Source organism: Peromyscus leucopus, chromosome 17, assembly GCF_004664715.2.
Source record: "Peromyscus leucopus breed LL Stock chromosome 17, UCI_PerLeu_2.1, whole genome shotgun sequence".
In the NCBI taxonomy this organism is placed as follows: Eukaryota; Metazoa; Chordata; class Mammalia; order Rodentia; family Cricetidae; genus Peromyscus; species Peromyscus leucopus.
In genome coordinates, this window is record NC_051077.1 from 50,924,640 (window position 1) to 50,951,931 (window position 27,292).

Below are 27,292 nucleotides of genomic sequence, written 5' to 3' on the forward strand. Positions count from 1 at the left end.
TAATCTCTCTGTGTGAGATGTATATGTCTATGTATGTTCATTTGTGTGCTCAGGTATCCACAAACCACACATGCATGGACCCATAGAAAACTACAGAAGTGACACTAGATGACTTCCCAGACCCAGTCCCAACAGCTGTAATGTGGCTCTGCAGTCTGTTCTTTTAGGATAGATTCTTTCTAAGCCCAGCTACCATAGCAACCCACAGTGTGTCCCAAGGGGGGTTGGGGGATGTCTATTTGGTCCTCTGGCTATCAGTCCTTCCTGAGCTTCTAGTCTGAATATGGTGCTGACCAGATAGTCACATGAGTGGCTGTCTTAGAAATGGAGTATCTAGCACCCATTGGACTTCCAACCTTCTATGCAAAGAACCTAAACTTTCCAAAGCAAGCTGTGTCCTAGTCACCTGCCCTGAGCTCAATACCTAGCTCAGTATCAAGCCACTATTTGGGAGAGGTTGACTATGCAGCAGGAAACTCTGCAGACAGCTAGAGTGTACTTACCTCTGGGATGTAAGGGGCAAAGAAAGGGCATGCCAAGAATTTTCTACATGCTAAACTGCTAACCTGTTGAATAAAACTTATGGGAGGACCCTGATTTAGACAGACTTCTTTAGGAAGACCCCAACAGACCGAACGAAAACTGCTCAAGTTCCATATCACCAAATCCAAACTAACTTGTTTTTCTGGCCTTCCCAGAACCCAGGAGAGATCAACCCCTAAACAGGCTGATTTTATCATGGAAGGAAGGCTGGGATGACCAGATATCAACCATCCAGTTCTTGAATCTTTGTATTGTTTTGTTTCCTTGTTCCTGCTCAGGCTGCTTTATAAAAAAAAAAAAAAAATCAAATGGCACTGTGCCCTGCCCAGGAGAGATTGCCTTTCCTTCCGCTACAGATGAAATGCTTCCAACTCGCAAGTCACTTATGGTCAAAGAAAAGTACATTGTTGTACTGACAAAAATGTGTGGGTTAAGGGATTTGCTGTGGGGAGTGGATTCTGGGATTGTTTTGTACACTTTAGTGTGTGTGTGTGTGTGTGTGTGTGTGATGGTGTGAATGTGAATGTCAGAGGATAACTTGCAGGAGTAGGACCACTCCTTCATTCTACTACTGGAATCCCAGGGATCAAACTCAACTTACTAGCTGACTTGGCAGCAAGCTCCATTACTTCTGAATCATCTTGGCATACCCGTTTCGGGATTTTTAAAGGAAGAGCTGTTGTAAGAGTTTAATCTGTTTAGCCACTGACATTTGGGGTGACTAGCCCTATGAGAATGGTTTTCTCTGGATACATGACTGGATAAAACTGAGGAAGGGGTCGTGTGCTCTCTCTCGGGTGGTTGGAGCATGGCTTGCGGTTGGTCCTCATTGCCCTTGGCCAGAACGGCAGGACAACAGCAGCTGGATCAGCCACGCTGTCCACTTTGTCTCTATTCCTGAGTCTGTTTTTCTATTGCACTCTTTAATTATTGACCAGACTTTTGTGGGTTCTCACTTCACCTGGCACCCGATCTTCTGTACGCTGTAAATATGTGTTAATATCATCGGTTGATGAATAAAGCTGCTTTGGCCTACAGCAAGACAGGATAGAGCCAGGTGGGAAATCCAAGCAGAGATACAGGAGAAGAAGGGCGGAGTCTGACAGATGCCATCCAGCCACCCAAGTAGCAAGATGCCAGCAGACCAGTAACGCCATGGACACATGGCAATACATAGATTAATAGAAATTAGCTAATTTAAGTTGTAAGGGCTAATTAGTAATAAGCCTGAGCAATAGATCAAGCATTTATAAATAATATTAAGCTTCTGAATGATTATTTACGGGACAGGGCAGGACAGAAAAGCCTCTGTTTACAGAAAGCCTCACTATATAACTCAAGCTGGCCTTAAACTCAGAGTCCTTCTGCCTCAGCCTCTGTTGTCCCCTTCCCCGACTCAACTCCACAACCCCCTACCCTACGTGCCACCACAGTCCTGGAATTATAGTATATGCTACCATTTCTTCTTGAAAATTTGTTTTTTAACAAAGCCAATATATGAAATATAATACTATATCTTATACTTGATTGGAAAAATGCAGTCACAAACTTAACGGAATTATAGAATGGTACCTTGCAGCAAAAGTTGCAAGTATATTCCTAAAAGAGTTCCTAATACTGATTAGACAATTGGTATGTGAAGACTTTGGGAACTTGTTTTCAGAACATGTAAGCTTATAATTTTGTTTTCTCAGGAGGCAGTGCCAATTGAATTTATAACCATGTAAAGCTGCTTCTAAATGTTGTTATCCAGGAAGACAGAGGCAATGCTCCGTGAGTAAAATACTCACTGCTTACACATAAGGACCTGAGCTCAGATCCCCAGCACCCACATAAAAGCCATGCCTGGCGGTTCATGACTGGCCTGGATGGGGTGACAGAGTCAGGCAGATTCCCAGGGTTTGGTGGCCAGCCAGTCTAGCAAAAATGGCAAGCTTCAGGTGCAGTGAGAGGTCTTGTCTCAAGAAACGTGGAGTTGAAGAAATGGCTCGGCAATGAAGGCAGTTAACCCCAAGCCTGAGGGCTTGAGTTCCATCCCTAGACTCTACAGAGTGGAAGGAGAGGTTGGACTCCCGCAAGCCGCCCTCACCCTCCACATGCACACCCATACAGACAGACACACAAACAAGTGAAGAGAACTTGAACATAAGGTGGAAAGTGATGGCAAAAACCTGAAATCAACCCCTGTCCTACACACACACACAGAGGCAAGCACGCCTGTATACACAACACATACACACAAACATTATTAGCCAGGTAAAGTCATCTGTGATTTAGCTGTATCATTATAAATTTATTGATTCCTATAATTTACTCCGGGTCCCAGAACATTGATTTTTTTTTCTACTTCCCATCTTAATTCTCTGTCTCTACAAAGCAAACACAATAGAAGCTTCTGGAAATATGATATATGGAACTATTAAGTAGTAAAATAGCTCATGTTTCTCCTAACTCAGAATTTGGCTATAGTTAGCAAAAATGAAAATCTAGAAACCATATATTAAGCAGATTTTTCCTCTGTAAACAAAGCTCACTTGTAATAAACTACATTGTGATATTCAAATTGGCTTGATCATAATAGAGATGTTTAAAAATACATGGCTGGAATTCACATTTGCAGCTTGCAGATGGAACAATAAAGACACTCTGGATCAATAATTAATATGCTACTAAAATTCATGCAGAAGAAGGTAGCAAGCTGTGCAGAGCTGCCCTTTTTATCTGCCGAGTCTTAGATCATCCTTGTTCAATGGGTGATGTGGGAAATTAGGTAGAGTTTGTAAGTGAGAGATCTGGGATGGAAGATGAAGACATGCTCCATCCTCTGTCAAGATCATTGGTTTGGACCACAGTAGCCCTCAAACTAAACAACTGAATTACTAATCATCCCATTGGCTTCTTATGGAACCAGATGGAACAGGCACATTCTGAGCAGGAATATACCGGGCTGATTGTGAAGGCAAATGTCCCACACTGCATGCATGAGGTAGTCCCAGGTGTCCAGTCCAGCCTTGGGAAGGCCCCAAACAGCTCTGCCAGTCATGCATGAATTCTCTCCCTGACTGCAGGTGACTGGGACTTCCCTATCTCACAGTCTCTGTCTGCTAGCAGGGGCATTTGCAACAAAAAGTCAATGCTCACTACATGAACAAGGCCAAATTCCTTAAAAAATATGTAGCCTCATCTCATTTCTTAAAAGACAATGCCTTAGTGCTAAGACAAACCACACATTCCACAGAAGGCCCAGAGGGTGGTGGCTACCCAGTCCTGTAGCATAGTCATCCTGGTGGTGGTCCAGGCATGACAATCAAACACAGATGACCGAGGGTAAGACCAGCACCCAGTAATGGCCTTCCACTACTTCTCCCTCACCATGTGGCTATGAAGCGGTGACTTGGCTTCAGGAAGCCTCAGCTGTGGATGGGTGGAAATAAGAATACTTGCCTGGAACACAGTGACTAGCCAAGACACTAGTGTAGTGACTCTGAGGATATCTCCTGAGTAGCAATGACATCTGGGAACCAGTAGGCAATGCAAATGTCTAGGCCCACGGAGTCATGCTTAATCATAAACGGAATGCAAGAAGTTGGGGACTAGAACCATCTGCATTTTAACAGGCCCGCTGGGTGAGTCACACAAAAGTTTGAGGGCCATTGAGCAGCTGAAAGCATTGTTACAGACAGCTTACCTTGTTTCCTCTCTATAATGCAGATAACACAGTGTTCTCCTTATGGATGCTGTACCCATGATACAGCAGTGAGGACAGCCATCACAATTATGGGGATGATTCAAGTAGAAATTTTTCCATCTAGACCATGTGGAAGGAGGACAAGGGCCAGAAGATGCCCTAACTCCTCGTTTAGCGTTTATATGACAAGCTGAGAAAAAGTGTCACTTTTGCAGCCATTCAGGACATTGAAACATTAGGATGAGTTTCTTTTCAGAGAGAGAGTTTTATTTTACATTTATCATAGTAGAATTTTCTGTTGCTCATCTACAAAAGTTCAGTCACTTAAAATGGATAGAGGGGTCATCTCTGACAAGAAGATGTTAACAAGAATATCTGGATTCCAAAGAGAACCCACCAGAACCCTGAAATCTGAGAATAAGCAGTCACCTAACACTCAGTGGCCTCTGTATAGCTAGCACCCAAGCCTATGCTTTGGAAACCATGATGGATGCCACATCCAAGGTCTCAACACCAGGAGGCTCTGTAATGCCGCTGACTCCCATCAGTTCACTTGCCAAGAGTATGTTCAGTCCTGCCCTACTCCATGCTTACACACTAGTCGTGCGCCTGTTCAGTCTGTGATCCACCCCTGCCCTTGATCTAAACACTGCCTTTTCCAGAATCAATTGTCAACTAACTCCAGCCATATTCAGTGGAAGACTAGAAGATGAGAGATCAGAAGAAGCCGGGGTACCCCCTTCCTCTCTCTGCTGTAGATGATCTCACCAGAGGTGCTGCTAAGGTTTGAATGTGAAGTCCAGGCATGGGAAACTTCCTCCCCTGCTGCATTTGCTGAGAGGCAGGATATCTCTAGGAGGTGATTCACTCAGTGCCCTCATGAATGAATCCATGCCATTACCACAGGAGTCCAATTCAGTTCCTTCCCTCTCCTTCCCATCATGGGATGCTAGCTCCCTGACCTTGGGTTTTCTGGACACCAGAGCCATCAAATAAATGATGTCCATTATATAAGTTACCCAAGCACAAAAGAGACTAAGACATGTGGCTTTGTGCTTCCTGTGGCTCTGTTTTTATCAGGCATCTTCTATCTGTGGTTTCAGGTGCTTCTGGGAACTGCCACACAGCTCCTGTTCTTTGGCTATTCTGCATCTCTCCTTTGTTCCACCAGCCTTTGTGGTGTGAGGAGTTTCAGTTGTTAATCTCTGAATGACCTCATCATCTCCTATTCGGCTTTTCGCACCCTCTAAGGATCTTCCTATCTAAGTCCTTGTCTTAATGTGCTTGTTTGATTCTGCAGGCCGTGACTCATGAGCCTCCTTTCACGTCTCCAATCTTGACCATGCCCTACTTGATGCCTACCCCGCTGACTTGGCTCTCCACTCAAGACTTTTCTTTCATGTCTTCTCCTCCAGGGAGCCCCTGTTCACATCTACATCCTCAGTTCACACACTGGACCGTGTAACTATGCTCCGGTACCAGCTCAAGCCCCAACCACCCACACTACAGATCTCCTGGGACTCGCTGGTCCCTGAGGTAGCTGCCGTTTTCTTCACCCTAAACTTGGTATATGCCATTAAGTGAGTGTCTAAGCTAACCAGCCAAAAATGAAGTTTAAAGTCCCTAAGTAACTGGCTCCAAACTCACCTGATATTTTCACAACTCTCAGTTTCCTTTTGGCTACAGAGACACAACAGATGTACAACCAAAAGTCAGAACACAATGTTCCAGAAAAACGACTATGTTCTGGGCAACTGCCCACATGAGTGGGGACATTGTAACGACAGTCCTTCCTTCCTCGGTGCTTCTCATTTTGTAGGCAGACTGACCCCACGCCATGACTTGCATTTCAAAAGAAATCACTGAATTATCCTTAACAACCCAGCTTAGAACACCTGACTCTTAATGAATGATCTAAAAGTTAAAGAAAAATAAAGAAACAGGATATAGCGAAGACTCTGGTGCTGCTGACTTGGGATTGGAGGCAGCATGCGAGGGCAAAGATGCTCCTAAGCACACAGCAATAGACTTGTACATGTTTCAGTCTGCACTGAGGCTTATAGAAATTCTCAACTAGTGCCCGTGAGGTCTCATAGACTTATGAACATGGGTTTCTGTGAACGTTAAGTAAATTGAAACAACTGATTAAACTGTCTTAATGCGGGCTTTTGAGATCTTCCATTCTTGCTCAACTATTCTCAGTCTTTCCTCACAGGAACTCACGCAGCTATCTTAAGAAAAAGGACATTAATAAAAATAAAAAATAAAGGAAAGCAAAAAAAAGGCTAGCTGGGTCCCTTTCCAAACTATCCACTGTACAAATACACAAGAGTGCCAAGAGTTTGTGCCAGGATGGCTGAGCAACAGAGATGGCACACAAAGTTACCAGGTCTGCAAAATAATTGCAAAGGGCCCCGAGATGACACAGAGGTGCCCCAGGGTTAACACAGGCTACGTACCTAAAGTCTGCTGCTCCTCTGGTCACTTAGGTTTGCTTGCTGAGAAATTCTATTATTTCAACTTTATCCATGGCGATGTAGAACACCTCCCCCAAAAAAAAGCCCATCTATACAAACAGTGTGAACTACAGCACGTTTTAAAGAGATGGTTAATTTCCTAACACTGATCATTCAAGCTTCTACACAGCTAGAGATACTTTGAATCACTGTGCTTTACATTTGACTCCTGTTGGTTCTTCCATTCGTGGGTCTGGAATGGGAAGTCAACAGTACCCTAGTCTCTGTCATACGTACTGTCTTTATTTTCCTTTAACCAAAAACATCCAAGAGGAAAACAGCTCAAAAGTCATCCTGGTTCCTTCTCTGCTTTGACACGGACTCCTCTCTCCTGGCCTCAGTTTCTCCTTATAAAGTGAGGAGGTTAGATTGAATAAAGTCACTGGGACTTGCTGGCCAGTCACTTTAGCCTACCTGGAGAGTTCCAGACCAGTGAGAGACCCTGTCTCAAAAGACAAGATGGAAGGCTCCCAAGGAAGGACCATCAGCATCCATATGTCCCTGTACACAAGTACACTAGCACACACAAGAGCATAAACACAGTAAACAAACAAACAAACAAATAACATATTAATTCCACAATAACCTAAGAAATGCAGATTTAACTCAGGGTATGATTGAAGCATGAAAAAGTAAAACAATTAGCTTTTAGACTCCTAGTATTTTAAAGGCTGTGTTGCACTTTGGGATAGAGATTGTGAATTACAGTGTCAGGACAGAAATGTAGGAGGTGTGGGATTGCCTCCAAAAATTACTGAGATTTCACACAATGTAATGCACCATATTTCATATTTGAAAAATTTGTGGAGTCAAAAGCTTTTTCTTTTGCTAGAGAAAATTCAGTAATATTTCTAAATGATTTTCCTGCCAACATTTGAGGCACCAAAAAAAAGCATTATATTGCATAAGACTTCATCGTGTCATGAAACCATTAACAATAATGAAAAATGATGGTGTTGTTATGCTTCATTTATAGTTTCTTCTTAATAAAATGAAAAAATGAACAGGAAAACACTCTGAACATACAATTTTAAAGATCTTAAAGATACAAGCCCAGTAGGAAAAACATGTGTGTAGACCCAGGCTTTGTTTTTAAAGTACTCAAAGCACTGGCAAAGGGAAACATTGAGTCTTCTTTTCGCTAAGACACCACAAATTTAGTCAGCTTGTGGCCCAAGTCACTGTCATAGGGAATCTGGAGACTTCACAATATGAAATAAGCTTGTCCCCAACCCAAATTACAGTTCATATTATGTATAACCTAGTAAAGTAAGTCATTGAATAGCCTCTTTTTAAAGCCAGTACCCTTACCTAATCCAACTGACTACTCTTTCTATGAAATTCAGTTTAGGAACAGAAGAGTTAAGTTTAAGAGAGGAAAATTGCATCATTTGTTAGGTGCTTACTATGAGCAGAGCTTGTGGACCAAGTAACACAATCTAGGCTAATATACAGGTACTCACAGACAAAAAGGAGCAAACCATTTCCTAAAATGTTGATGAAATGCCAGAAATGGCCACCTCATTGAGAGGGAAATATTTTATAGTATAGGCCAAATGAAGGCTGTTCTTTGGGGGTAGACAACACCTCACTTAACTGGGGTTCAAAATTAGTGTTCCTTATTGTCAGACTTAAAATGTTCATCTTACAAACCACTCTTAGCTGGCCACACCCCCAAACAGGTGATAGATGAGTCTGGCATGTAGTTTATTGGCCATTGCTTTAGACCATTATGAGATTCTTTCAGTAGTCATTCATCCACCAACATAATCATGTTCCTTCAGTCATTCCTTCTAGGAATATTGGTGTGTGCTATGTGACACATTCTTCATGGAAACATGAGGAAATGGGGGAACAAGCAGGGTGACCACACCAACAGTATGAGAATGAATTGAAATCAGGCTGCACTTCCAGGACCCACTGTTCACTCTGAAAGAGTAACATTGGACATGTAGCCAGAAAAGAGTATATGCAGCATCATGAGTCCTGCCATTCCACCAACATGTATTGAAAGCAGACTCTTGAAGACAATATTTAATGCCCATGTTCACTGTAGTGCTACTCACAATGCCAAAGGGTGGAAACAAACCAGGTGTCTATCAATGAAGGATACAAGGTATAGTAGACACACAACAAAATAGTATTCAGCCTTACAAAGGAAAGATATTTTGACACATGCTACAGTGTGGATTAACCTTGGAAACACTGTGCTAAATGAAGTAGGCCGTTCAATAAAAGACAAATGCTGGGAGACCCCACTGACATAAGGCACTATGGACAGTCAGAGAGAGATCAAAAGTAGAATGGTGGTTGCCAGGAGCTGGAGGTGGGAAAGAGAGAATTATTACTGAATGGGGACAGAGTTTCAGTCTTCCAGGATGGAGCCTTCTAGAGATTGGGTGGTAATGATCATTGACAGCATGAATATATAGTATGCCAGAGAACTCTCTACTAACCTGGTAAATGTTGAAGGCATTTTATCACAATTTTTAAAAGCATTGATAGATATAACTTATTTTAAAATAGTAAATGAAGCATAAAAAGATTAAGTCATTTTTCCTCTTATATAAATCACTGATAGAACATCTTTCCACTTCTGAGTTGTGATATTAGAACTCAGACTCACAGGGAGGCTTGCATTCCACTCTGCCTGAACTCAAGGACAGCAAGTCATGGTGCTCTGTTGCCATGATGTTCTTTTGTCAATATAAACTTAATGTGGCATTCTTTCCCGTCCATAAATCACCCTCCTCCTCTACATCTCAAGGTGATTCATCAGGTACAAGTGCCTGCTTCTGAGCCTGATGACCTCATTTGAACTCCAAGGCCCTCATGCTGGAAAGAGAGAACCGACTCCCAAAAGCTGGCATGCACATATCCCTCTTCCACATGTGTGACTACATGTGTACAAACATACAAGATAAATTTAAAAATTGAGTTAAACAAAACATAAACATTTCTTGAAACCTGAAGGTAGGATTCACTGTGGCCAAAACCAGTAGTTGCTGTTAGGATGATATCTATTCTCCCTTTCAGTGACAGAATGTCTATATTTTTGAAAGAAGAAAAGTTCCTAGAGAAAAATTACCTTTCCCAAGATCCACTGAAAATGGGGCCAGGCATGATGGCACATGCCTTTATTCCCAGAACTCTGGGAGGCAGAGGTAGATAGATCTTTGAGTTTGATGCCAGCTTAGTCTGCAGAGTGAGTTCCAGAGCAGCAAGGGCTACACAGAAAAACCCTATATCAAAAACCAAACCAAAAAGAGGAGGAGGAGGGGGAGGAGGAGGAGGAGAGAAAAGAAAACGGGACTGACTAATGAGATACCAGTAGAAGTCTTTCAGTTAGCTTTCCAAACAAGGAATTTTACTAAAAGTTTATTCAGTTTGCAGGAACCCATGTGATGACCTATCTGCCTCCTCTTTTTCACCTTTGAAACAAGGGGCTGGAACCAGCTCAGTTATCTTGAGCCCATGCACAAAGGAGCCCAAGAGAATTTCATTTACCCTGGTATCTTTAAGACAATAAATAAAGCAGTGCCCCTCTCCACCTATCTTAGTGAAAAACAATTCCTCAGGAGTGTAAGAATCCAAAGCCAAATACAAATCCCTATGGAAGAATACTGAAGATAGAGGAAAGAGCCTGCATCTTATAAAGTGAGACAGTCTGTTATAAATGAATGACAGAGGATGAAGAAGAAGAAGAAGAAGAAGAAGAAGAAGAAGAAGAAGAAGAAGAAGAAGAAGAAGAAGAAGAAGAAGAGCAAAAACAAGAGGAAGAACAAGAAGGAGAAGAAGGAAAAGGAGGAGGAGATATTGATACCCCAGATGTTATGCATGGAGGGAGGCTGGAAAATTTAAGAAATTTGCCCAAGGCACTATAATCTCTAACTGATGAATCTGGCTTTTCAATCTGGAGGGTATGGGACCAGAGTCCTTACTTTTAGGCACTTACAAGTCAATAATATCAAACACGAAAGACTAATGTGCAGCTACTACTACTATTACTGTTACTACTACTACCACTACACACACACACACACACACACACACACACACACACACACACACACGCGCGCGCGCGCGCGCACACACACGCACACGCACACGCACGCACGCACGCACTCGTGTGTGCGCTAATCTAATCTTGATGCCACTTTGTTGGCACTGCCCAATGCTGAATGACGGTTCATTTTCTACCATTTCCTAAATGGTCAGAGACTACTTTGAACTAAGTCCCAACATGAGGATGAAGGCATAGGTTTGAGAGTACAGTGGTTGCAAATAAACTGAGACATGGAAGTTGTGGGTTTTTTAATCAAATAAAAATGATTGACTCTACACCAATTATAAGGGACACTCACAAATAAATCAGAGCATGCAAGAATAACTGGGGAGTTATCCATAACTTTCATTCTTCGTCTATGAACCATCAACCCTTCTCCATTTAACAATTCAGCTCATCCAAATTAAGGAGAATGCTGTTTCATGCTCTAAAGGGATTCTGCCAGAGGGCTAGGAACTGTCACCCCTGCAGTATAGGACAAAAGCTTGGCTCTGTGCATGTCTCTGTTGTCAAAGCATAAATCCCTCTACATCCTCCAAGGGAGTGTTACTTCCTAAGAGGAAAGTGGCAGTGTTGACAAATGAATCCCCGGGGAGCACTTCAGCCACTGCAGTGCAGGCAGCCGTGGAGCTGCGAGATGCGGGTGCTCGAATCAGAAGCTGGAAGACACTGACTCGGCTTTAAAGTAGTGTCTTTCCCCAGCTCGGAGTCCACAAAGAACCCAGAAGCACCTCAGTTTACCCTCGGAGGAATCATTTTTCCTGGGAAGTGTAAACAGCAGTCGCCAATGTCAGCAGTGGGCAGCAGGCCGTTCCGGGCTTAAGGTCTTCCCCAGAGTGGGAAGGCCCAGCAAAAGCATTGTGCAGCTAAGTTCCCCTTCCTCTCAACACAAGGACAGTCCATAGGCTAAAAATACTCCCCAAAAGGAAAACTTGCAACCCTAAAGATGTATGAGAAACAGGAAGGAGGAGGCAGGAGAAATCTTACCGGCACCAAGGGGACTGTTCAATATGAGGTCACTGATGTTTTCATCTATGACCCAAAATAACCCATCAGGAAACCAGAAGGCAGTTCAAGAGAAAATATCAAAAGGTTAAATTGGATTTAAGAACAAGAATGTCAATGAAAATACTGGTGCTGAATCCAGGAAATTCTTGGTTCTATGTCCAAAAACACTGTATATTTAAGAACAGCAAATTACAATATTTAATCCAAATGAATAAGTCTGTGAACTCAGGGACCCAATAAAATTACAACAGGCTTCCTATCTACCCATTCCTTCCTTTAATGTTGCCCAGTGTAAAATAAGGACACAAATGCTCAGTAGGTCAGAAGTAGGAGGAAGCATATTTCTAATGCATGTCTCAGAGGTGGGAGTCATTTTGACTTTAGGCAATGATCAAAGGCAGATAAGTGAATAGGAAGATGGCTCTGTAGGTTAGGAGCGGGTTGAACAAGCATGAGTTTAAATCCCTAGCACGCTCCTAAAACCCAGGTGCAGCAGCACACTGTTTCCCTGGTAGTACTGGGAGGGGTGAAAACAGGAGGACCCCTTGAGGTCGCTGTCGGCTGGCCTCATCACACTAAGGAGCTCCAGGTTCGGTGACAACCTGGTTTCAAAATATAACATGGAGAGCAATAAGTGGAGATACTTGCTTTCAAATTTTGGCCTCCACATAAGTCCACTTACCCAAATGAACACATGGGCAACCCAGACACACCCTCCATACATGTCCACATACCCACATGAACACATATGCAAAACATACATACTCACAGAATAAGGCTCATTCTGGTGTTTGTTGAGGGAGGGCTCTGCAATTACTATTGGACTTCTAAAAGAAGTCCCTGTTAATCATTGTACTGATACTATTAGTACAAATGAAACTGCCACAAATAATGTGTAAAGGCACCCTCTCCAGTGCCACCTAAAAAACAAAACCTGTAATGGAGAACTAGACAAACTTAACTAACATGATTTTATAGGTCTCAAAATGATCTTAAAACCATGTGAGAGATGTAAGTGATAAAAATTTTTCACAGATCCCGTGATAATTAAGCTTGACTCAATCTGGAACCAACTAACAGGCAAGCAGCTGGGCCTTCCCATGATAAAAATTATGTGGAGTGGGAAGACCCACCTTAAACATGGGTGACATCTTCGAGTGGCATCTCAGGAAAGAGGAGACGGAAGAAGGAACGTGTTTCTTGCCTGCTTGCCTTCACACTTGATGGCAATTTCTTCTACTCTGTTGCTGCTATATTCCTTTCCTGATCCCAAATCCCCGCTCCTTCAGGCTTCCAGTGTAGATTGAATACCAGCACCTCTCAAGGAATTTTCCAGACCTTTCGTGCTGGATTGAGACTGCTAAGGCACCCAGTCTTATATTTTTGGTTGTGAGCCTAGCCTTTAATGGCTGAGCTATCCCTCCAGCCCGTCACCCAGTCTTGTGGAGTAAGCAACTACTGGATTCTTGGCCTTCCCAGTGTGAAACAGCTATTGTTGGATTTCCACTGTGTGACAGCTATTGATGGATTTCCAGTATGAGACAGCCATTGGCAGATTTCCAGTTGTTGGATTTCCAATGTGAGACAGCTATTGACAGATTTCCAGTGTGAGACAGCTATTGATGGATTTCCAGTTGTTGGATTTCCAGTTTGAGACAGCTATTGTTGGATTTCCAGTTGTTGGATTTCCAGTGTGAGACAGTTATTGTTGGATTACCCAGACTGGACCGTGTAAGCCAATCTAATTCACAATGTCTATTAGTCCTATCAGTTCTAGTCCTCTAAGAACTGTAACACAGATTGCGGTAGCAGGAATGTGGTGACTGTCACAATGAACTAAGGCTCAGGAACTATATTGTTAAAGGGATAGGGAAGTGCTTGATTCATTGAGCTAGAGAAGCTTTGAAATGCAGGAAGAAGGGTTTAACGGGAGAGTCTAATGGGAACTTGAAGACAGTCATGCTGAGAGAAAGAAGGACAGGGAAGCCTGACTCATGCAAAGAGGAACAAGGACTCTATCGTGACCTTAGATAGGAGCCATTTGTGTGATATTTGAGCCAAGAACCTGGCTTCATTCTGTCCATATCCTGAGATACGATGTGAAGGTAAATTTAAAGACCATGGACTGATTTGTTTGGCAGACGGAATGCTATTCAAGCTAGTGCCGAAGAATTATAGTTCACAGATCAACACTGTTGTAAAGGGGCTTTCCACAGTGCACTCTGACAACTGGTCTGTGTTTCCTCAGGATCAACACACAGGAGCTGATACAGCTGGGGTGAGGGCCAGCTACATCCCAGTCGGGCAGCACAACTTGGCAATATCTTAAGAGTCACCCAGGTAGTACTGGTTTTGAACGCATGAAGGATCTAAGATCAAGGGGGTCAGGAAGAGCAGCTGGGGCCAGGCTCTGGGTGGCAGAGCTGAAGTCTCCACAAAGAGACCCTGAGAAGCTATTGTATGGAGCTGTGAGGTGAGGCCTAAGCTGCAGAAGAGACCCCAGAATACTGGAGAGTCCAGAACCATGGGACATCCATCCAAGAGAACCTCAGCTGTGGAATAGAGCCAACCTAGCCTTAAGAGAGAAACGGTGAAGCTGGGCGGTGGTGGCACACGCCTTTAATGCCAGCACTCGGGAGGCAGAGCCAGGTGAATCTCTGTGAGTTCGAGACCAGCCTGGTCTACAGAGCGAGATCTAGGACAGGCACCAAAACTACACAGAGACACCCTGTCTGAAAAAAACAAAAAACAAGAGAGAGGTGGGGGAGGAAAGGAGGGGAGGAGAGAGGGAGGGAAGGTGGGAGGGAGGGAGGGAGGGAGGGAAAGAAAGAAAGAAAGAAAGAAAGAAAGAAAGAAAGAAAGAAAGAAAGAAAGAAAGAAAGAAAGAAAGAAAGAAAGAAAGAGAAAGAAACTGCCAGAGTATGGTTTGCTCTGGTATGATTGTTTTATCCAAAATTTTTCCTCTTAAAATAAGAATGTTTATTCTTAAAGTAAGACTGTTATGACATGCCAGAAGTATACAGGTTTTTATTTTATAGGAGCTCATAGTGAAAAGACTTTTCTTAAATGAACTATGGGATAAACCTAACCATGTCTCCCCTAAGCTGCTTTCGTCAGAGTGTTTTAACCACAGCCAACAAAAAAGAAAACTAACACAGCTTCGTACTGAGATGAGATAAGATAAGCAGAGAAAGGAACTGAGGAGGAAGAAAGCAGGTCACTTTGGCTCTGAAGTTAAGCTAACTAGTCACAGTCCTCTCTTAGGGCATTTGGTTTGGTTTGGTTTGGTTTAGTACTGGAGATGGAACCTAGGAGTTCACCCATGCTAGGCAAGTGTTTTACCACAGAGCTATTATTACCCCAGCCCTCATTTTTAGATATTAATAGTTTAATTATGAAATGGTTTGCTCCATGCAAGGTACATGCATATGAGTTATGGTGCTGCTATAGTTTGTCATCCTTAGAAAACGTCCTTTTGGCTTTCCCTCAGCAGCCGCCATGGTGCTCAGTCCTTCTGAGGAAGCAAAGGCTGCGTTTGAGTGAGGCCCTTACTTCACCCCGGGCAACTAGCACGTGCCCACAGTCACCAACATGGCCTTCATCTCTGAGCTGGCTGGCATCTATTCTGCCCTCATCCTGCATGAGGACAAGGTCATGGAGGATAAGATCAGTGCCCTCATCAAAGCAGCTGGTGTCAGTGTTGGACCTTTCTGGCCTGGCTTGTTTGCAAAGGCCCTGACTCATGTCAGCATTGGAAGCATCATCTGCAACGTATGGGCTGGTAGGCCCACTCCAGCAGCTGGAGCCGCACCAGTAGGTGGTCCTGCCCTCTCCACCACTGCTTCCACCACCTGACTTCCCCAGCTGAGGAGAAGAAAGTGGAAGCAAAGAAGGAAGAATTTGAGGAATCTGATGATGATATGGACTTTGGTCTATTTGACTAAATCTTTTATTAACATGTCCAATAAAAAGCTGAAACTGTTTTTTAAAAATGCACACAAAAAAGCCTTCATTTTGAAATTCGGTCCTCAATGCTACAGTGTTGAGAGGTGCCTGGGCCACATGGCTTCACTGTCGTGGAAAGATTCATGGTTTCCTCACGAGAGTGAGTTAGTTCTCTTGGGAAGGATTCTGCCACTGAAAGAGCAGATTGAGAGACGGCAAGGTAGTTCAGCTGGAGGAGGTGCTTGCCCCCCCCCCAGGAACCCATGAGGTGGAGGCGACAACTGACTACCGAAACTGGTGCTCTGACCTCCACCCGAGAATCGTGGCACTTGCCATGTACACTGCAATATTATAACCCAACATGTGACCCTCATCAGAAGCCAGGCAAATGCCAGCACCATGCCCTTTAACCTCTAGAATCGTGAAACAAACTAAAATTCTTTCCCAGGGAGAATGGGCACAGCAATAACACTGAGTGGGGGTGGGGTGGGGGGCAGCAAGACCCTCCACTCTCATGATGTCCAGACAAAGGCGTAATATCTGATCCCATCACCGACCACATACACAGACTCCGACATGTTATTTAGCTGCTCTGAGCTTGTTTCCTCCTCTATGCCTGGTCATCTCCGTCCCTCACGAAAGAGCAAATGGAAATACGAGAATATATTAAAGCTAACCACGTATGATGTTTGCATGCCTGTAATTCCAGCTGAAGCAGGGGGATTACAAATTCAAGAAAAACCTGTCAGGGTCAGGGGGAAGGTGACTCTTGTTGGATATTGTTTCAATATTGCCTGTCAAGTTCTTTGCAAGTGTGTGTGTGTGTGTGTGTGTGTGTGTGTGTGTGTGTGTGTGTGTTATGGTATGCACATGCATGTGTGTCCCATAGCAAGGGAAGTTCAAGTGCCCTTGCAGCTGGGAAACATGCGCTGAACTTGTGAAGCAGGAAGAAGACTGGGGGAGGTGAGGCTGGGTGCTCAAAGCACAGCCTTCTAATGGGGCTCAGCACTCCCACTAAGAGATGATTGGACCTCCAAGGTTCAGCTTGCCTTAGAACATTCTGAAGCAGTGATCTGGAGGGCTTCAGCATGGGGGACTCTTCAGGCTCTCTATGTATTTGGGATGTTTAGGTCAGGTGTCAATCCATAGAGACTAGGGGATACCCTGGGGAAGTTCAGAGTGAAGGTCTTTCATTTTCCAAGGACCCCTAGAGAATATTCACTCAAGTCAGCAACCCGACCAAACATGCTCATAGCTTGGTTAGGTCCACAATTGACTCAGACACCAGTCCCTTCCAGTCTCACATCACAGCCTGCATGGAGACAAGCTGTGCATTCCCATAGCCTCGATTCTTCCTCCTTAAGGAGCACTTCTGGGAAAACATCCTAATTAACCAGTTTAATCTGTATCCCTGGACGTGATCTGTGACTTCTGATATGAAATATTAAAAACCTCAAGAAAAATTATAAATTGATATAATTGTCTCTGTCATTCTATAAAATGCATAATTAAAAATTAACACAGCTTGACTATATAGGGAGAGTAGGCAGGGTTTATAATCCATGTATCAGGAAATAATTACCCACTGAGAGCCCATTCAGCAAGGCTGCTGCAACCTGACATCTGGTGTATTTTATGGCACATATCATCAGGCAGTAAGATCATCTCTAAGAAGGATGGCTCCCATAAAAGACATAGGTCAGCTTAACGATAATATGCTTGGGGACAGGAGGCACACCAAGCTTACCACCGAGGCTTCTTCTGAAGAGGGAGGGAGGAAAAGCAAGGGGTCCAGTTAGCTGAGATATTTTATTCCTTTCAGTTTTGAAACAATCTGGAGAAGGAAGGGCACAACACTAGTACTTATTAAGTCCAGGGAGGGGGAAGTGAGTATCTGTTGTCTTTCTCTGTGCTTTTCTGTAGGAAAAAAAAATCCAAGAAGAGAGAACATGTTTGGAGGGTGGGAAATGCTTCATTTAACATTTCTTGCAAAATGTGTTAAATTGGGTAGGAGGCCTATAATTACTTCTTCACAGTGCTGTTTGCCAGTTTGAGAAGCAGTTCTCCTGAACTCATCCTTGGAGTTTGTTCTGTTTTATTAAGATTGGGGGACCAACCAGGGTGCTGTCAAATGCTTTCTGGTTTATCTATCGCATAGCTTCCTCCCTTAGTCCATTGCTACACTATCAGGTGGAATCTGGTTCCCAGAAATACTTCCAGAAAAACAGAGGCCTAAGACACTGTTTATCTTCAAGGAAAACTGTCTATGTGGCTCTGCTTCCTTCACATCTCTGCCAGTATCCAAGAAGGTTGGAGTCAGGCTTTATATAGTCCTTTTCCTTCTTAATATATGTTTTTGGCATAAACAGGTAACAATATTTGGTTCTTATATGTCTATAAAAGACAACTGACAGTCGTACTTAGTCTAGCCCAAGATAAGGTACATTGTCCTCCAATAACACAGCTGACTTGTGCTCCAGGGAATGAAAAAGAGATGGAATCTGTAAGTTCAAGAACTCATATTTTTACCCAACAATGTTTATCAATCAGTTTCATAGCACTCGTGGATATTTCTCTTCTTCAAGAAGGTAGGACAGGGAAGAAGTAGAAAAAGAGGCCGAGGAAGGCATTTTAAGCAGCTCAGTAATAAATTGCATGAGAGGTAGCTGCTGTGATGGGATCCCGCAGATTGAATCCTGTGTGCTGACTGACAAGAAATAGTGTACACTATGGCTTCTATTTAAAGAAATGAATACTGCCAAATAAAGCTTAACCTTATCTGGAAGCTTTTCCAGCATAAATCCCAAATCAGCAATACTAGCACACTTAAAAATTCACATTTTTTTCAGAAGCTTAATTGCCAAATGTGTCATAAGCTATAAAAGGAACGAACATGGAGGCGAAAGCACTGCCTAGCACCCTGCAGATTAAACGGCTGACGTGCCGGGTCCTGACAGACCACACCGATTGCTTGTGGAGCAGGCTAACAAACTGGCGTGCCCACGGGGATCGCTTCCCTGTTCTTTGCTCTGTGGTCCCATATTCTCCAGTCTAGAAAGTGACAAATTAACCACGTGTGGTGTCACAGACCTGCCAGACACTGCCATGATGCTTACTTTCCCCGAATCTCATCTCTTAACCCTGATGGAGGCACCGGCCCCCTGGGTGGGGGAGGTGTGGGGGGGAACCATGAGCAGAAGGAAAAAGAGGAAATGAAGTATTGAAGCTAGAGTCAAAACTCACGTACTGGGGGTCACTGAGTGTGGATGGGCCTAGAGATTGGACCTGCTGTACTGTGATACGTTAATCCCTCTATATGATTTGTAATGACCCAAGCAGGTTAATCAGCTCATCCATCTTTTGTACATTTATTGCTTCTTTGTGGAGAGAACATTCAAAATTCTGTTGCAGCCCTTTGTGATTGGTGGAGGGTCATTCAGCTAAGGTGATGCTGAGGGCCTGTCTTTTATTTCAGTGGAGCCTAAATCTCAGCACTCCTGTGGTGGGTAGCCTCATGAATAGTCAGTTTGTTGTTTGTTTATTCACTGTAAAGTTGGGAAGAAGCCCTCTCTTTCTGCCCACATCTCCAAATTGAAAAGTTTCTTTTCATTGTTATCCTAGTTTCTCTGCCACTAATAACCTTGGTGCTTAACTCTAAACATCAAAGTTCATTTTAAAGACTACCCATCCAGGAGTGCTGGATGCACATAAGATCTGAGTTCAGATGTTCACACCCATGCGCAAAGCCAGGTGCTTCTGGGAATGTTTGTGATCCCATAGCTAGGCAAGCAGAGATAGAAGGAACTTTCTGGTTCACTGGCCAGCCTGTCTAACAAAATTTGGGAACTTCAGGTTCAGTGAAAGATGCTATCTCAAAAAGAAAGGTAAACAGCCAGTGAACAAGACACTTAATATTCATTTCTGGCTTATACACAGGCATACATACATGTGCACAGGAGCCTAACATAGATACATTCTCATATATATACGAGAGGGAGAGAGAGAGACATAACCCATCCATTTAAAGCATTCCTCATTCCTCACCTTTAGGTCAGCCCTCTTTCCTGTATGCCCAGAGTATTGCCTGATTAGTCATTCTTTGCACAGGGTTTGTCCTGTCTTGAAGGTAGTCTATTTCTAAATATGTTTTACCTCACCTAACAGAATACAGGGTTTTCCTACTATGTCAATCATGGTTTATTATCATGTAACTGTTATGCATTATTACCTTGTATCTTAAGCAAAGTAATTTATTCTGCAATAATAGCAGACTTTCCTTTTGAAGGATTAATATTTCACATTTACAGTTTCCTATATTCTCATCCCACAGAAGATACCCAAATAGCACTGAAAAATAAAGATTAACTGGACTCTCTTATGCACTCATCATCAGAACATAGTTATAATTATATGCAACTAAAGGTCAGAAGTCCTACATTAGACCTTTCATTCTCCTCTTGGTAGCTTTGTGTCCTCAAGCACATGACTGAAACTTCTAAGCTCCAATGGGAATAAACTGAGGGAAAAATAATAATTCACAGGCTTACTGTGAAGATTAATTGAGGTAATGTATGTACATGCTAAGCACTGTGCAGAGGCTGGCTTTTTTTTTATAAGTATCACTTGAAAATAATTGCTTTTGGCAGAGAGAGGGAAAGGGATTAGCTTTCACTGAGTCCCATGTACCAGGCTCAGTGTTCCTACATTGTCTACCCATGTTAAAATCCATAACATGGATGGGAGGCCAGGGACATTCCAAGGCTGTCAATACCTGCCAGGCCTCCACACTTTGCTCTCCGGGCGCATGTACACATGAACTTTCAATTTAAATTTAGGGGTTTGGGTTTGTTTCTGCTGTTGCTGCTGCTGTTGTTTAAGGCAGAATCACACAGGTCCCAAGCTGGCCTCAAATACACTATGTAGCTGGGGGTGACTTTGAATTGGACCTATAAGCGCCCACTTTCCATGGTGTTAGGGACTAAACCAGCGCCCCTTGCCAACTAGAACTCTGCCAACTGAGCTACATCCTAAGCCTGTGTGTGTCCATCTGCTGTGGACGATCACATCAGAGCCACCAAGAGTAGCTCCCTGCTCCCAGCCTCCCCTTTGCTCCCACATTGTGTGGTTTGGGAATGGGGCTCAGACCAGGAGCAAACACACTTAACTCCCCAGGACCCAACTCCCTGAGCCAGTTCAGCAACAGCCCCAGTAACTTACTCAGCAACCATTCTGTTGCAATTTGTTTTTTAGCCCCAGTCAGATCCAGCCTCCTTTGAGACAGGCACCAAGTATTCCTGTGACCAAGAAGCCCGACAAGTGCCCCCATTCACACATCTGCCAGCACCACACTGCCATCCCAAGGCTTACCCTTCATGGGTGGGTGTCTGCACACCTTCCACTTGGAATGCTAGAGCTCCCTGCTGAGAGCTCTAATCTGCCATGTCTAAAGGTCCTATCTTATAGCCATCTTCCTGTTTAAAGAGTGGACGCCCAAGCCTGAAGTTAAAACCAGTGCGTGCAGTCCCTACCCTGTGCCGCATGAAATGCATGACTACCATGGCTTAAGAACCAGATGGTGAACACGCTTTCTTTTCTTTTAGTTTGGCAATCCATGCGCTGTTTCTATTCTGTATGAAGCAATCATTATTATATGGGATGCTTAGTAATCTCCACAAGCAACTATTCTGATCCTGTTACCTCATTTAGCCATCTCTAAACTTACCCAATCCCTCCCATGACTTGCCATCCCACCTCAACCCCCTTCACCCTACCTCACTCCAAGCACGTGGGCATGCAGCACCGGTCTTAGTTAAGTTTCTATTGCTGTAATAAATACCATGACCAAAAGCAGCTTGGAGAAGAAATGGTTTATTTCGCCTCATAGACTATAGTTCATCATGGAAGGAATTCAGGGTGGGAACTCAAGACAGGGGCGTAGAGACAAGACTGGAGCAGAGGCCATGGAGGAACACTGCTTATCGACTTGCTCGGTTTGCTTTCTTATGCAACCCAGCAATGGCATGGCCCAGATTTGGCTGGGCCCTCCCACATCCATCATTAATCAAGAAAGGTCCCTCTTATCCCCGGTGTGTGACCTGGTTTTTTGGAGCCCATTACCTATGGTGGGATGACTTGCTAAGCCTTGATGCAGGGGGAGGAACTTGGCCCTGCCTCAACTGAATGTACCAGGCTTTGCTGACTCCCCATGTGAGCCATTACCCCTTTGGAGGAGGGGATGGGGATGGACCGGGGGTGGGGAAGGCTGGGGAGGAATGGGAGGAGGGATGAGAGGGGGATCTGTGGTTGATTTGTAAAATGAATAAAAAATTTAAATTAATATATATATATATGTATATAAAAAAGAAAGGTTCCTCTTCCCAAATAACTTTAGTTTGTGTCAAGGTGATAAAACAAACAAACAAACAAACCACCAAACAAACAAAACAAACCAAGTCAGAACCTATTTATGTCACATCATCTCTGCCCCCTCCTGTAAGTGTCCTGGGCCCCGTGAACCCCGTCAGACGACCATGAATTTGCTAAGTCTCTTGGATTCCTAGAACCTGAAACCCTTCTCCTATCAGAAGCTGTCCTTGGCTATTCTGGCTATGAACTGGCTTCCTTTCCACCCTAGAAAATCTCAAGTTTGAAAAGAGTGCAGTGTCTCCTGAGCGTCCTGTCTTTGGACAAGCAGACATTAAGCTGGATTCTTTCCTTTACCCGATAGCCACTAAAAAGCAGCGCATTTCACTCGCCTCTTACTCCCAGGAAGTGTGAAGACCTGACAGTACATACTTATAATGAACCTCAGCCCCAGTCCTGACTGATATCATAGCTTTCCACATTGTTTTCTTTTTGACTCACATGTCTTTCTGACTTAATATATTTTTTCTGGCTATGCTGCTTGCATTTTTATTTGGATGGAGGGAGCAGTCAGAGAAAGCTCCATTCATTCCCAACCATTCCTGGCATAGACAGCCTTTTAGTCCCTGGATGCAAAGCCGGCAAGAAAGACCTTCACATGTTGGGGTTTGTTGTTACAGAAAGAGAGGCCTAGAAGGGGGCGCAAGTTCTTCTGGCCACCGCTGTCCTGACTAGCCAAGACTCACAGGGACCTCAGCGCTGCCTGTGTGTACAACAACAGTGAAGCTTGTTGTTCGAACTGCATGGGCTGATGTGAGTCATTTCTGTGTGGGAGTGTGCTATACAATGCCAGAAGCCCACACGGTGTTTCCCTTCCTTCTTTCCTAAGAGAATGCATCTTTGCTCCAGGCAGCAATATACCCTTTGAAAAAGAAAATACACAAAAGAATTAGGGGGATGATTAAGTATGTAAAGCACTTCCTGCAACAAGTGTGAGGACTAGAGTTCGGATCCCCAGCACCCATGGAAATACAAAGTAGGTATGAGAGCACACATGCAACCCAGTGCTTGGGAGGTTAAGATGAGATCCCTAGAGAAGATGACCAGCTAGTTTAAACAAACAAGCCAGCTCTGAGTTCACATGAGAGACCATGCATTCCTATAGAAAGTGGAGAGCAATCATGGAGCACACCCTGCATCGGCCCCTAGCCTCCACACACATCTCCACACACACATATGGAGATGTGATCACATATACATGTGCCCCCAAACATGCAGACTGGCTTTCACACACACACACACACACACACACACACACACACACACACACACGCCACATGCATATGCAAAAACAGAAATAAATAATAAAATCATAACAACAATGAATACTTCCTCTCTGCAGGGGAGAGTGGCCTGTCAAGGAGGATGGTCACATGCCACACTCCGGAAGGCCAGTGAATGATCTGCAGAAGCCTCCTTTGTGGGACCTTCAGACAAAGCCATTGTTCTAATGAATGTTCAACACTGCTTATCAAACACTTTGAAATCTGAAATGCTCCAAAATCCTAGAGCTTTTTAAATCATATACTGATGTGACATGAGTATAAAATTTCACAATCCTAAAAGCAGGCTTAAAACAATGTAGTTACCATTCTGGATAAAAAGAAAAAGCAATTTCCCAGACCTCTATGACTGTAATATATCTTTTCTGTATATGTCCAGATTCCCCCTACATACATACATATGCACACCCACAAAAAGTAATAAAATGGCATGTTCAGGACCATATAAAAACAGCAGGATCTTCACAATACCCTGTACAAGGTCAGGCTCTATGTACATCACTCACAGTGTTGTCCTGGCTTGGTTTGATTTTGATTTACTTAGTCCCTGCTCTAGGATGTAAAGATGTTATTGACAAGTTGGCTGGGCAGATGGCTCAGTTGGTAAAGTGCCTGACTCAGAAATATGAGAACTCCAATTCAGACATCCAGCCCACATAAAAACTAGATGTGATCACACACTTCCATAACCTGGGTGCTACAGAGGCAAAGACAGGTGGATTCTCAGCCCAGAGCTCACTGGCCAGCCAATCTAGTTGACTAGTGAGCTCTAGGTTCAGTGAGAAATCCTATCTCAAAGGATAAGATGGAGGGCTGACAAGACAGCTCAGTAGTTAAGGAGGCTTGCTGCCAAGTCTGACAACCTGAGTTTGATCCCCAGAACCCATAGGGTGGAAAGAGAGAGCCAATTTCCACAAGCTATCTGCCGACCTTTACACACACACACACACACAATACATGCATTTGCATAATAAACGCATTTAAAAAAATAAGGTTGAAAGATAGTAGCAGACACTCATCATCAACCTCTGGCCTTCACACACACACACACACATACATAGATACACACACACACACATAGATACACAAACACACACATAGATACACACACACATACACACACATAGATACACACATACACACGCATACATACACACATAGATACACACACACATACACACGCATTCATACAAACATAGATACACACGGCAAACGCAAATACAAAAGTATTGCTTAAATCATCAAAACATACTTTATTCCAAAATCTAAAACAAACTAAGTCTGAAATACTTCTGGTCATAAACATTTTGGATAAAGGCTACCTGTCCTACAATTAGAACCCAGACGCTGGCCTATATCTCCTCATGTCATGGTTTCCCCTTCTCACCACCTGGGAGGTGGATGGTAAAGAATGCAGAGAAAACACATGAAGGATCCTGGGACCTGATGATGTTGAAAAACTGCTTCACTGGAGCCAGGCCACCACCCAGTATCCCCCACAGTCACGGGGGACAGAGCCCTGGATTTCCACTCAACAGTTTAGATTTAGCATTGTACAAAACCACCCTCCATCCTTAGCAATGACGGGGATCTGTGCTTGGTAATGAGAGAGATAAATAAGACATGATCCAAGTCTATAACAGTTGTCATTTATGAAGGGAGATAAGAAGCTCAAGAGTAATTTTCATAATTCAAAATGTGACATGACAGGTATGTGAGCCATAGCTGGAGTGATCAAGGGAGACTAGAAGAGGGAGAAATGGTGTGGAGTTAAAAGCATTTAAATTGGGTCACATGGCAGGAAAACACCACATTTGTCCCACCTGGAGAGACACTGTGCAGTCTAAGAGAGTAAATCTCTGTGGACAGAACAAAACACACATCTTAGGGAGTACTGTCAAGCAGTTACTATCATCCTCCACACGGGGCTGGAGAGAGCAGCTGGGCCAGATGTGGGCATGGGACTGTTTCATTTGGATTCCCTCTCCCTGACGCTTCCTTTCAAAGAATGTCCTAAACATGTGTTCTTAGCGTCCTTAGGGGAAAGGCTTTCTTCCATCTCCCTCTAGGAGATACTCATGCTGCTGGCCTATGCCTTTAGGTACCCTGAGCCAAGCAACATCACACAGCAGGGTTTGAGTAACAAGGTTAAACCATGCAGTCAAAGATTTGGTAAGGAGTCTGGACCTAGGGCCTGTCCTGAATGGTCCCGTTTCGATGAGAACAGCAGCTGTGAGCAGATCTCCATCCAGGCCTCAGACCTCAAACCTCATGTCCTGGAATGGCTATACAGAGGGCCTACAGAGCCAAGGAAGCATGCAGTACTGTAAAGCAGCCTTTTTTTTTTTTCTTTTTTTTTTTTTTTTTTTTTTTTTTGGTCCACAATAGGCCAAGATCTGAAATATGAGTCATCAGATACATCAATCAAACAGTGCAGCTAGCCTCTTCCCACTCTGTTGGTAATCCTGCCACTGTATAAACGTCCCCATTGGGTTGCTCAGGCAAGGATGGCACCTAAGAGCTATGTAGGAGATATTTGCCATGTCTTCCTCTCATAAGAAATAGATCATTATGGCCCATTTTCATTATGAGGTATGTTTAGAGAGCTCATTAAAGAACCACAAATAAGCAGGGGCACTAAACCCCTGTCTTTCCTAGCTGGCAGCTGGTGCCTGCTTGTCGATGACAAGCTCTCGGTTCACTCTGGGACTGAGATGTTACAGGCAGTCTGAGGGTCTGAGCACAAGTATCAGAAAAGGAGGGAAGCTCGAACCCCAGGGTATTTATTAGATAAACCTTGGTGTCCTGAACCAAAGGATGGGAAAGCTGGGGAGAGGGCATCACTAGACACAGAGACCATACCTCCCTGAACAGCTCAGCCAAAGAGGAATTCAGGGGACAGGGACATGCAATCAGGAACATAAAATCCATTGCTTTATAGAAAATCATCATGCCAGCCACTTTTGCCTTTTGTCCAGGCTGACCCGACTTCTTCAGACCTCAAAATAAATCTGTCTCCCCGTCAGCACTCTGAGTTCCAGTACTATTACTATGAAGAGGGCATTATTGCTTTTCAGACTCCTCATCTTAGGCCTTGCTTGCTGACCAAACTTCGAAAACCTGCTGTTGGCCGCATGCTGACCCCTTCCCCTCTTACACTCCAAGTCCCCAACTACCAGTCACTTCAACTGAAGGAGCCAAACTCATGTTCTTCTGAAACCACACAGGCTTCAAAGCAGAATGTCCATGCCATCAGAACCCCCATAAGGTTATCCATGAGTCCACATCATGGTTGGGGAGCCTTGGGTTGCTTTCACCAGGCCAGGCCCCCACAGAATCAGGCTGTCAACTTTTCCTTCCTCTTCAAAGAAGGGTAAGAGCTAGTTTAGTAATAAGCCTGAGCTACTGGCCGAGCATTTATAAGTTAATAAAAAAAAAAAGATATAACCATCTGTGGCAGCTTCAGAGCCACCTATCCTGATCTACAGCCTTTCTTCAAAGGCTACTTGGTCTTCCCTGTAAACAACACCCAGGAGATCTTGTACTGAGGACATGTTGACCACACCTGAGTCCCTCCAGAATCTGAAGCCCTCTGCCTATCCTGATCCATGAACTTCAGTCAACATGTTGGAAACCATCATTCTCATTGCAAAACCAATAACTGCAAAAAAAGTGCTTTAACCTTAAACAAATGGACTGCAAGAAGTCAACTGAATTCAACATCTATAATCTAAAAGGTTAAATTTGAAAAGATAATCACATCTTCTCATCATAACAAAGAAAACACATTTCTGTCTAAAGAGATGGGCCTCACACATAA

The 27,292-nt window shown here is 43.7% G+C and overlaps 1 protein-coding gene and 1 pseudogene across 1 annotated transcript in view; one reads left to right on the top strand and one right to left on the bottom strand.

Annotated features, from left to right (window-relative positions):
• Csgalnact1 (chondroitin sulfate N-acetylgalactosaminyltransferase 1) overlaps window positions 1-27,292 on the bottom strand; it is a 331,838-nt gene that overhangs the window by 264,871 nt on the left and 39,675 nt on the right. The window lies entirely within an intron of this gene.
• On the top strand, window positions 15,413-16,158 carry LOC114703121 (annotated as a pseudogene).